Source organism: Lycium barbarum, chromosome 6, assembly GCF_019175385.1.
Source record: "Lycium barbarum isolate Lr01 chromosome 6, ASM1917538v2, whole genome shotgun sequence".
NCBI lineage: Eukaryota > Viridiplantae > Streptophyta > Magnoliopsida > Solanales > Solanaceae > Lycium > Lycium barbarum.
In genome coordinates this window covers 10,318,699-10,330,747 of record NC_083342.1, presented here as the reverse complement: position 1 = coordinate 10,330,747, position 12,049 = coordinate 10,318,699, and the positions used below count along the sequence as shown (strand labels likewise).

At 40.6% G+C, this 12,049-nt stretch overlaps 1 long non-coding RNA gene across 1 annotated transcript; it reads left to right on the top strand.

The window, feature by feature from the left end:
• Positions 1-1,989: 1,989 nt before the first annotated feature.
• On the top strand, positions 1,990-5,088 carry LOC132599543 (uncharacterized). Its single transcript, XR_009566868.1, has 3 exons — positions 1,990-2,361; positions 3,219-3,269; positions 4,742-5,088. It is a non-coding gene; the product is annotated as an uncharacterized LOC132599543 (long non-coding RNA).
• The last annotated feature ends 6,961 nt before the right edge of the window (positions 5,089-12,049 follow it).

Genomic DNA, 12,049 nt, shown 5'->3' with positions numbered 1-12,049 from the left:
AAACACTTTCTTTCAATCATTTTCACTACTGTTCATCTACCGTGGTTTGAAAGGAGATCACAAAATCCAAACAAACAAGACGAATGGAACGCCAGCAACGTCACGCTTCGAGTCAACACGAATCAACTTCCCCCTCCCAGACTAAGAATTTTTCTTTTAGTGCAGGAACCTAAAATCGCGAGATCAACAACCAAGTCTATCAATCGTGGCAGAAAAGCATCCTTTGGCCCATTATGGCCTCGCCTTAAAAAGCCAAGCAGCATTATTTCTAAATTTATCTTTAATTTTATTTTATCACAACAACTTTATGACTTTATTAACAAATACACTTGTTTTGTAGGTTGCCGATTTGAAGGCAAATTAAATCAAGATTACACCGGAGACATCATTTACATACTTTAACACTTTATCCTGAACTTTACAGGAATTGCATCAAATCTCCGAAGACAACCGGAGACATCATCCACTTTACGACTTTACCCCGGACTTTACGGCAGTTTTTACGGGCCGTAAAAATTCCTACGGACCGTCAAAATGGTCCGTAAAACTGCCCAGTCAAATATGGGTTTCTGTGACCGTTTTACGCTGGTCTGTGTCAATTTGATGGACCGTATAATTATTTTACGGTTCGTCAAAATTTCTACGGGCCGTCAAATGGTCCGTAGAACTTTTCTGCTCAGACAGTCTGTCGTAGAATGGCCATAAGTTTTGATCCCGCTATGCTGTGAGGGACCACGACCTATGGTTGGAAATATCTTTCAATTATCTAAAACTTTCATTCTTAGTGTTTTTCCAAATTCCAAACTTATAATGGCGTTTTGGCTCCCACAAGTCAGATCATCCGAAAATGTTTCCTTAAATCGTCCTTTTGGATGGCTTATGCCCATATTTGGCTTATGGGTCCTTCTTAGGACTTGCTCAACTTTCCATGTACTACTCATATATCTCTTCATTTGTCCTTTATAAAACTTCGACGTGTGGGCCCCACCTGGCTTACAGCAACGAGGGCTTTTCGGCAAATGACATATGAACCAATTCAACCCATATGGTCTCCCAAATATCATATGTATGTCATTATTCCACTCTTATACTATAACCTTTCTCCTTAATCCTCGCATAACTTTTCTCTTTCTCCGGTCCATACTAAGCTGGCTACGACCTTGGTAGCGCGAAATTTTCCAAGGTGTAACACTCTTCCCCCCTTTTGGAACATTCGTCCCCGAATGTTAAACTATCCGGGAATTTTACGAAAATTTTGCCAGAGTTTCCCCTGTAATATGGCACTACCATCCTATCACAACAACCCATAATAACAATGCCTCACAGGGCCACAATATAATAGCAACAGAATTTGGCCAAACACGACCAATATGCATAAACAAGAAAGTGTACATACCTCAGAATCTTGGTGTTTCATCATGAACCTCTTCTGGGGGTTGAAATAAGTACGGATATGTGGATTTCATTTTCTCTTCCGCTTCCCAAGTTATTTCTTCCCGGTTGTTATTTCGCCACAACACTTTGACTGAAGCTACCTCCTTATTTCGAAGTCTTCGTACTTGCCTGTCTAAGATGGCAATAGGCACTTCTTCACATATGTTATATCCCGTATTTTTTTTCGTCAGATAATTTGTAAGCTGAGGTGGGGCCCACACATCGAGATTTTTTTTGGACATCTGAAAAGTCATATGAATCACATATGTGAAGTTAAACACAACTCAAGAAGGACCCTTGGGCCAAATCAAAGTGGAAGTCCTCCAAACGAATATTTTTAAGAAAACGTTTTCGGGCAATCTGTCTTCTAGGGGAAAAAACGGTATTATAAGTTTGGAATTTGGAAAATACCAAGAAATAGAAGTTGTAGATAATTGAATTAGCTTTCCAACCATAGGTCGTGGGTTCCCAGGTGACATCGGTACAAGGAGATATGGACGTTTTAAGGTCGAAAGGTCAGTGGGCTAGGCCCAACTCGGGATTAACCGAGTTGGCCCAAAAAAATGAAGAGAAAAATCAGGCCCAATAGGGGACATCCGGCCATGGTCCATAAAAAGGACCCAAGCCCAAGTGAATTATCCATGTGATAATTAAATAAAAGGGACCATTTAATTGTCTTGAAACATATAGAAGTTTCAAGACAAATTGAGAAAGAGTGAACAAAAGAAACAAGAGCAAAAGAACTAAAGGCCATACGGCCATGGAGAAAAAAATTGACCCTTTGAAATTTTATCCCAAAAATTATTTTCTTGTGGTATTTCTACTAATTCAAGGGTCCTTTACAACTTGGTGTAATTATTTTGGAAGAAAGAACACTTGTTTCTTCAAGTTGACAACTTGGTCAAGTGAAGAAGATTGTAGAAAAAGGTAAGAATTAATCCCTTTTTATTATGTTATGAAGGTTGGTTTATGTTGTAGTATGTAGAAATGAGTTGAATTTTATGTTGTATTCTAGTTGTGGTTATGGTGAAATTTATATTGGAAATGGAAGAAAATGGTTCAAGTTGGCATGGAAAATTATTGGGAATAGTTATAGGAAATTATATGATTTTAATGAAGTTTTTATGTAATTATAGAAGTGGAGTTTTAAATGTGAATTATTATGTTAGTTGGTGAATTTGGAAGGATAATAGTCCATATTGGCATGAAAGATTGGTTGTTAAGTGGTTATGAGAAGTTTTGTGATTTTATGGTAGATTTATGTAATTATGAAAATGAAATTATTAAGGTGCAAATTATGATTATGGTTGATGAAATTGGAAGATGGAAATATGTTATGAATATGTAGATTGAAGATTAGAAGTTTTGGATGGATTATGGTTTTGGTGGAAAGTTTGTATATTTTGTATATCTTGTGAATATTTGGTAGAAATGATACGAAATGCTTCCGAATTATATTGTAATGATCTTGATTAGTAATGAATGTAAAAACATTGAGATTGGTTTTGGAAATGTGAAGTTGGAATGAAAGCTATTGCATTATGTTGGAAAGAAGACTAGTTGTGTTATATTGTGTTTTGTAGTCATGGTTGTTGTCATTGTGTTGATAGTTTGGCCGGGTTGAATTCTCGGATTGTTGTTGATAAAACAATTGGCTAAGTTGAATTTTGGGGATGGTGTATTTATAGGGGAGATGCTGCCCAAATTTTTGTAGACAAGTATTGGTTAAGATTGAAATCTTAAAGCCTTACAATTAACATTTGGTAATTGTGACCAAATTGTAGATTTTGGCGAACTTGAAACTTGATTTTGGAGACGTGTATGAATCGGAAAAGGTATGTAAGGCTTCACCCTTCCTTCTATGGCATGTCTTAAACGTAATAAGTTGGATACGAGCCTCGGGGACAACTCTATTCTCCGAAATCCGCACCTAAAGTTTCCCCTTTTTCATTCAGTAGAATTGAATTAAATATTGTATGAAATGTTGAAAAATTGCCTAAACATCTAGAACTTGCACAAATAGGACCCGACTACCTTAAAACCCACACAAGTGACGTCATGAAATATAATGTACGTAAATTTGGTACGCCGCCTCATTTGACCCGAGGTGGGCCCATTGTTCCCGGATTTTCCCTATTGCTCCGTTTGACTTATTTTGGAGTAGAATCCAAAGGAAACTTTTGATCCTCGTTCCGATTATCAAACGATAAGTATTGTACCATTCTAATGGAAATATGTATATGTATATAAAATATGTATATGTATATAAGATATGTAAAAGTATATAAGACATGTATATGTATATAAGATATATATATGTTTATAAAATATGTACATGATATACGTATATGTATACGATGAAAGATCCAGAGCGCTATAGACGCTGATATATGTACGTGATACACGTATATGTATATGATAAAAGATCCAGAGCGCTATAGTCGCTGATATACGTACATGATACCAGTATATGTATATGATAAAAGATTCAGAGCGCTATAGACGCTGATATATGTACATGATGTATGCATATGTATACGGGGAAGATGGGAATAAGGGCAGAGCGTTATACACGCATATCCACCTGATCAGTTGGCATTACATGACATGATATCGTCCCGGACGCGGGATGTGTATTTATGGCTAAATGGATCGGCTGCCGACGCCTCGGCAATATGACATGTTCTATTTTTATATATATATGAACAAGAAAAGATTTTCAACGGAAAGCTAAGCTATGATATGATATGCTATGATACGCTATGCCATGATATGATACGCTATGACAAGCTATGCTATGATATGATAAGCTATGCTATGATATGACAAGTTACGCTATGGCATGATACACTATGACACACTATACTATGACATTGACATGATATAACACGACACGACATGCTGTAGTAAGACATGACATTACACGATATAATATGCCATGATAAGACACGATAGGATACGACCTGATATGCCACGATAGGATACGACCTGATATGCCACGATAGGATACGATAGGGCACGATAGGACACGATACGACAAGATACGACATAATATAAGTTCTATTTTCTACGTTCATGGAGGGGAAACGTTTTTAAAAGGGAAAGACAAGCCATGCATGATAGCCGCCCAAAAAGGGGCCTTCCTATGTACAGGTTACTTTCTTGCCTCGTTATATGTCCTGTGACTCCATGATATTATTAATCGCACTCTATGTTATTTCTTGCATTGTCTTCCATGCCTTACATACTCGGTACACTATTCGTACTGACGTCCCTTCTTGTGGACGCTGCGTTTCAGGCCGCGCAGGTCAGCAGACAGGTGGACTTGATCCTTAGGAGCTCTACCAGCGGTACTCTACAGTGCTCCAGTTGTTCCGGAGCCTCACTTCCGCGGTACTATTTTGTGTATGTATATTCGGGCACGGCAGTACCCGGCCCTTTCTATGTATAAGTGTACTATGTCTAGAGGCTCGTAGACAGATACGTACAGTCAGTCAGGTACAGATATATGTATAGTGTTTTGGCATGTTAATATTGTTGTACAAGGTAATAACGGAGTTTATTAGTTTATGTTCAAGGAAAAAAAATGTCTCGGTTTACACGGCTTGCTAAGAGGTACAGGTAATACGATAGATAAGGGGTGCTCGGTACAAGTATCGGGTACTCATCACGGCCCCTAGTCGGGTCGTGACAACATACTAGCTTTTCTGTCACTTGCACGTCATCAATTGGAACAATCCTCATAGGATCTCCAACACATTTACGGAGCATTGAGACATGAAAGACTGGATGAACCAATTCAAGCTTTGAAGGTAAGTCCAATTCATAGGCCACATGACCCACCTTGCGGATAATTCTATAGGGTCCAATGTATCGGGGACTCAACTTCCCTTTCTTACCAAATCTCATCACCCCTTTCATGGGCGACACTTTTAAAAATACCCAATCATCAACCTGAAATTCCAAGTTTCGTCGGCGATTGTCCGCATAAGACTTTTGGCGACTTTGGGTTGTCAACAATCGATCTCGGATCACCTTAACTTTCTCTACTGCTTGCTAAATCAATTCAGGGCCTACTAGTTGTGCTTCTCCTATTTCAAACCATCCTATTGGGGATCTACATTTTCTTCCATATAAAGCTTCATAGGGAGCCATTTGAATGCTGGAATGGTAGCTGTTGTTATATGCAAATTCAATTAGCGGTAAATGATCATCCCAACTACCACCGAAATCCAACACACATGCTCGTAGCATATCTTCCAAGGTCTGAATAGTACGTTCGGCTTGTCCATCGGTCTGCGGATGAAATATCGTGCTAAGCTTCACCTGGGCACCTAGACCTTCTTGAAAGGACTTTCAGAACTTGGCTATAAATTGTGCTCCTCTATTTGTGATAATGGATAGTGGAATACCATAGAGTCGCACAATTTCTTTGAGATACAACCTTGCATAGTCTTCCGCTGAGTATGTGGTTCTAACTAGAAGAAAATGGGCTGCTTTCGTCAATCTATCCACGATCACCCATATAGAATCATACCTGCCTCGGGAACGAGGTAATCCCACGATAAAATCCATATTAATCACTTCCCATTTCCAAGTAGGTATTTCTATTTCTTGCAATAATCCTCCTGGCTTCTGATGTTCAACTTTTACTTGCTGGCAATTTGGACACTGTGCTACAAATTCCGCTGTGTCTCTCTTCATGCCATCCCACCAATATATTAACTTGAGGTCATGGTACATTTTGGTGGCGCCTGGGTGAATAGAATACCGAGAACAATGAGATTCTTCTAGAATTCGCCGGCGCAACTCTGCCACAGTCGGCACACATAGCCTGCTTCGGTATCTAAGGATTCCATCCATAGAAACTTCAAATGGAGACTTCTCTTTCCCATGAGATGTGTCTCTGTAATGACACAAGTGAGGATCTTCGTATTGCCGTTCTCCTACTTCCATATCCAAGGACGAAATTGTGGGATCATTGATACTGATCCCTGCATCTCCCGAATCAATTACACGTACTCCAAGATTAGCTAATTGGTGGAGCTCTTGAACCATCTCTTTCTTTTCCGGAGGGACTTTGCATAAACTGCCTATTGATCGGCGGCTAAGCGTATCGGCTACTACATTCGCTTTTCCGGGGTGGTACAAAATGTTCACATTATAATCTTTTAACAATTCTAACCACCGCGTCTGCCGCAGGTTCAACTCCTTTTGCTTGAAAATGTACTGAAGACTTTTATGATTTGTATAGATATCAACATGCACGCCATACAAATAATGTCTCCACATTTTTAAGGCATGAATAACCGCAGCCAATTCGAGATCAGGAGTTGGATAATTCTTTTCATGCTTCTGTAACTGTCTCGAAGCATATGCAATAACTTTACCATGCTGCATCAATACGCATCCTAATCCGACACCAGAAGCGTCACAATACACAACATAGCCGTCCGATCCTTCTGGAAGAGTTAAGACCGGAGCTGAGGTCAACCTGTCCTTTAACTCTTGGAAGCTGCGCTCACAAACATCATTCCATTGGAATTTTTCTGACTTCTGGGTTAGCTTTGTCAATGGGGCTGAAATAGATGAGAAGCCCTCGACGAATCTTCTATAATAACCTGCCAAACCCAGAAAACTACGAACTTCTGTAGGCGTCGTAGGCCTTGGCCAAGTCTTCACAGCTTCAATTTTCTAAGTGTCGACTTGAATGCCATCACCTGAAATAATATGGCCCAGAAATGTCACAGAATTCAGCCAAAACTCGCACTTTGAAAATTTTGCATATAATTCTCGGGCTCGAAGAATTCCAAGAACGATACGTAAATGATTTGCATGTTCTGATTCTGTGCGAGAGTATACCAAAATGTCATCAATGAATACTATCACGAATAAGTCCAAGAGTGGCCTGAACACATTATTCATCAAATTCATGAACACTGCCGGAGCGTTAGTCAACCCAAACGACATCACCCGGAACTCATAATGGCCATATCTTGTTCTGAAAGCTGTTTTAGGAATATCTTCTTCTTTAACCCTCACTTGATGATAGCCCTATCTCAAGTCTATTTTAGAAAACCACTTGGCACCCTGTAGTTGATCAAATAAATCATCAATCCATGGGAGAGGATATTTGTTCTTTATCGTCACCTTGTTCAACTACCTATAATAAATGCACATTCGTAGGGAACCATCTTTATTTCTCACGAACAAGACTGGTGCTCCCCACGGTGATGAACTGGGCCTAATAAACCCCTTCTCAAGCAAATCTTTCAACTGCGCCTTTAACCCTTTCAATTCTGCCGGAGCCATTCGATATGGAGGAATAGAAATAGGCTTGGTATCTGGCAACACATCAATGGCGAAGTCAATCTCTCTTTCGGGAGGAAGACCTGGAAGCTCATCTGGGAATACATCCGGAAATTCACTTACTACCGGAATAGATTGGAAAGTTGGCGACATTGCTTCGGTGTCATGAACTCGGACTAAGTGATAAATATAGCCCTTAGCTATCATCTTCCTTGCCTTAAGGTAGGAAATAAACCTGCCTTTTGGCGATGCTGTATTACCCTTCCATTCAAGTATGGGCTCTCCCGAAAATTGAAATCGAACCACTTTCATTCGGCAATCAACATTCGTATAACATGAAGCCAACCAGTCCATACCCATAATCACATCAAAATCTAACATTTCCAGCTCAACTAAGTCATCTTTAGTTTGGCGGTCACATATCACAGTTACACAATCTTTGTACACTTGTCTTGCTATCACGGGATCACCAACCAGAGTAGATACCTCAAAAGGTTTAATTGGCTTGGGTTTCACCCCAATACGACCAACAACATATGGAGTAATATAAGATATGGTGGAACCCGGATCTATCAATGCATACACATCATGAGAAAACACGGGCAATGTACCTATAACCACATCTGGGGAGGACTCGAGATCCTATCGTCCGGCTAAAGCATAAATACGGGGCTGAGTGACACCTGAAGTAGATGCTCCCCCTCGGCCTCTACCTCGGCCTGCCGGAATCTGAGAAGTCTGCCCTACCGGGCGCACTGAAGAACCAGCTGCTAAACCGGGCAATCTCTCATCATGTGCCCAACCTGGCCACAAGTATAGCAAGCATCCGAACCTTGGAGACACTGTCCGGAATGTAATCTACCGCACTGGCAGCATCGCGGTACTGAGGGTCTCATCTGGCTATAATCTTCCCTGAACTGAGAATCTGAGGCCCTCGAACTCTGGCCCTGTCCCGAACGAAAGGAGCGATCAAGTCTCCTACCTGCAAATCGAGGAGGTGCACTCATCACCGACTAGCCTGAGTACCCAGAATATGTCTGCCTTGATCCCCCTCTATAATCACTACTTGTTCCCATAGATCTAGACCTCTTACTTTGCCTCCTGTCGATGTCACGGTCACCTCTTTGTTGTTGTTGTTGTTGTCCCTCTAAATTCTGAGCATGGGCCTGTATCCGGGAAATGTCCATCCCGTCTTGCAAGGAAGCCGTCAAACAATCTCTAAATAAATGTGGCCCTAAGCCGCTCACAAACCTATGTACCCGATCTCCCATATCGGCCACCATAGCCGGGGCATATCTAGCCAAAGAATTAAATTGCATGCTATACTCCCGGGGGCTCATATTTCCTTGCCTTATATTTAGAAATCTATCTGCTCTAGCTCGGCGGTCCTTAGGTGGAAAATAGTGACGAATAAAAGCATCTACGAACTCTTGCCAAACCGGAGGAGGCGCATTCTCTCCTCTTGATAATACCCAGTTGTTATACCATAAGACTGCCACATCCCAGAGTCTATAAGATGCCAACTCCACGGATTCAGTTTCGGAGGCGTGGAAAATCTTCAATGTCTTTAATATCTCATCTATGAAACCTTAAGGGTCTTCATCCGGCTTTGACCCGAAGAACTCTAGAGGATTTAGACTCATAAAATCACGGGCTTTGGTACTTGCTTCCCGGTCACTTGAACCCACATTTTGTCGTTGTGCCTGGGCGGCAGCCAACTGTGTCAATAAATGGATGGCCTCGGTCACTTGTCGACCCGAAGCAGCCGGTGGAGGAACTGGAGCTGGAGTGGAAACCTCTTCATGCTCTTCTACTACTGGAGGAAAAGAAGTAGCATGCGAGGGAGTGGATCTCTGAGACTCACTATGTCCTAGCTCAACCAGGGGTTCTCAGCTGGTGCCTTCTCCAGCAGCGCCTAGTATTGCGCTGACTTTCTTCTTCTTTCTCAAAGGCATTGCTGAAAATTAAACAGAAAAAGATTAGATACTTGCATCTTTAACTTGGCTCTATCGCATGATCTCTTAAGATGAAAGATGGTCATTTTTCCTAAATGCCCTGTGGCCTCCTGTTTATTGATGTGGCGCGCAACACACCATAAACAAGACTCTACTAGACACGGCTCGTAGACACTTCCTAGGACCGAACTGCTCTGATACCACTTTTGTCACGACCCGACTAGGGGCCGTGACGGGTACCTGGGGCTAACCACCGAGCACCACTCATTCTACTACTTATCATGCTCATTAGACGTTCTTTTATCAATTTCGTACTCAAATTATAAGAAAATCATCTTTCATTTGAAAACATAAATACCATTACATACATAAGCCTTTTTGGCCATCAAAATAATATATATGTATAAAGATAATAGCAACCTCGTGAGACCATATAACCCACACTGCGTATCTACGAGCCTCTACTGGAGTGCTAAACATAAGGACGGGACAAGACCCCGTCATGCCCAAAAATATATGTACATAGCTATATACACAAAAGAATAATCATAAGCACCTTCGGAACAAAGGAGTGCTTTCAATCAGCTGACAGCTCCTACGAATCTGGATCAAGCTCACCTCCCTGTCTACTTGTGGGCATGAACACAGCGTCCAAAGAAAATGGACATCAGTACGAACATTGTACTGAGTATGAGAGGCATAAAAAATGAAATAGAACAATGACATAAAGGAAATATCAATATGGAACATCTATATATGATTGTCAAGTATAAGATAATTATGTCATGCTGTCTTACTCGTACTCGTCATCATATCATGTATGCATAATGTATAAGCTGCCCGCCCATATAGGTACGGTGTAGTAATATATAAATATTGGCCTGTGTCCAGGCCTCCCGCGTCCGGGGTACCAACTTATGTCGTCCACTAGTGGTGTCTGCCCATGCCATTTGGCCATGGTGTGTATAGCTTCCCGCCTTAGCGGTGACTGCCCGGCCAAATAGGTGCGGTGTAATATCATTATCATAATATGCTCGTCATGATGTGCTTATAATAGTACATGCATAACAGCTCAAGAAAAACTATACTGTATCGGGGTGACGTAAGGTCGTGATTCCCCGATCTCATTATGGAACACTCGTCGATAACCTTGCGTAGCTAATTATAGGCATAGGCTTTTAGCTTTCCGAAATATAGGAACACATGAAGAGGAAAGAAAATCATGCTATAGGATTCACGCCATAGAAAGAAAGGACTAGCCTCACATACCTTTTACGTTTAACTATTCTATCGCTTGCTTGTTCTCCTTCAATACCCACGTCTCTACCTTCAATAGAATTCGCATTAACGTTAGTTAATCGGCTATAAGAACGCATTACTATTTCTAGGAAAATTGGGCAGCATTTCCTTTGTTTCTACAACCTTTCCCATATTCAATATCAACTCCCAAACACTCACAACAACATTCACAATATTGCAATCAACAATCATCATTTATATACACTGACCACAATCCACCATTTCTCTTCAATTTCTCCACAATTATGATTATAGCTCACTATCGCGTTTTCTCATATAATACCTATCCCATGTTCTAAATGTCATTTATAACGTTTCTAAAATCACAATTCATCAATTATCATGACTCAATCCAAACCTTTACTCAACAATGTTACTATTCACACTTTCATGACCCATTTCCTATATCTTTCTACACTCCAAGTCTTTCAACTTTTCCATACCTCAAATAACATGTAAATACCATAAAACTTACCTTAGATGGTGTAGGAATAATCCTTGAGTGGTATTACTCTTTTTGCACCAAAACCCTAGTTCACTTCTTTTGAAATTTCTTGGCTTGGATGGACTTTGATGAATTTCATACACTTGATTCACTTGAATTCTTGATATTGATCTTTGATTTCCTTTGTTTTATTGTGAATGAAGAGTGGAGAATATTCTAGAGGTTTCTAGAGAGAAGTGGTGTGGAAATGAAATGAAATGAATAAATGAACTTGGGTCTCATTTTTAATGACTTAAAATCTGGTCTGTCGGGCAATTCTACGCCAGTTTTTACGGGCCGTAAAACTTCCTACGGACCGTCAAAATGGTCCGTAAAACTGCCTAGTCAAATATGGGTTTCTGTGACCGTTTTACGCTGGTCTGTGTCAATTTGATGGACCGTATAATTATTTTTCGGTTCGTCAAAATTTCTACGGGCCGTCAAATGGTCCGTAGAACTTTTCTGCTCAGACAGTCTGTCGTAGAATGGCCATAAGTTTTGATCCCGCTATGCTGTGAGGGACCACGACCTATGGTTGGAAATATCTTTCAATTATCTAAAACTTTCA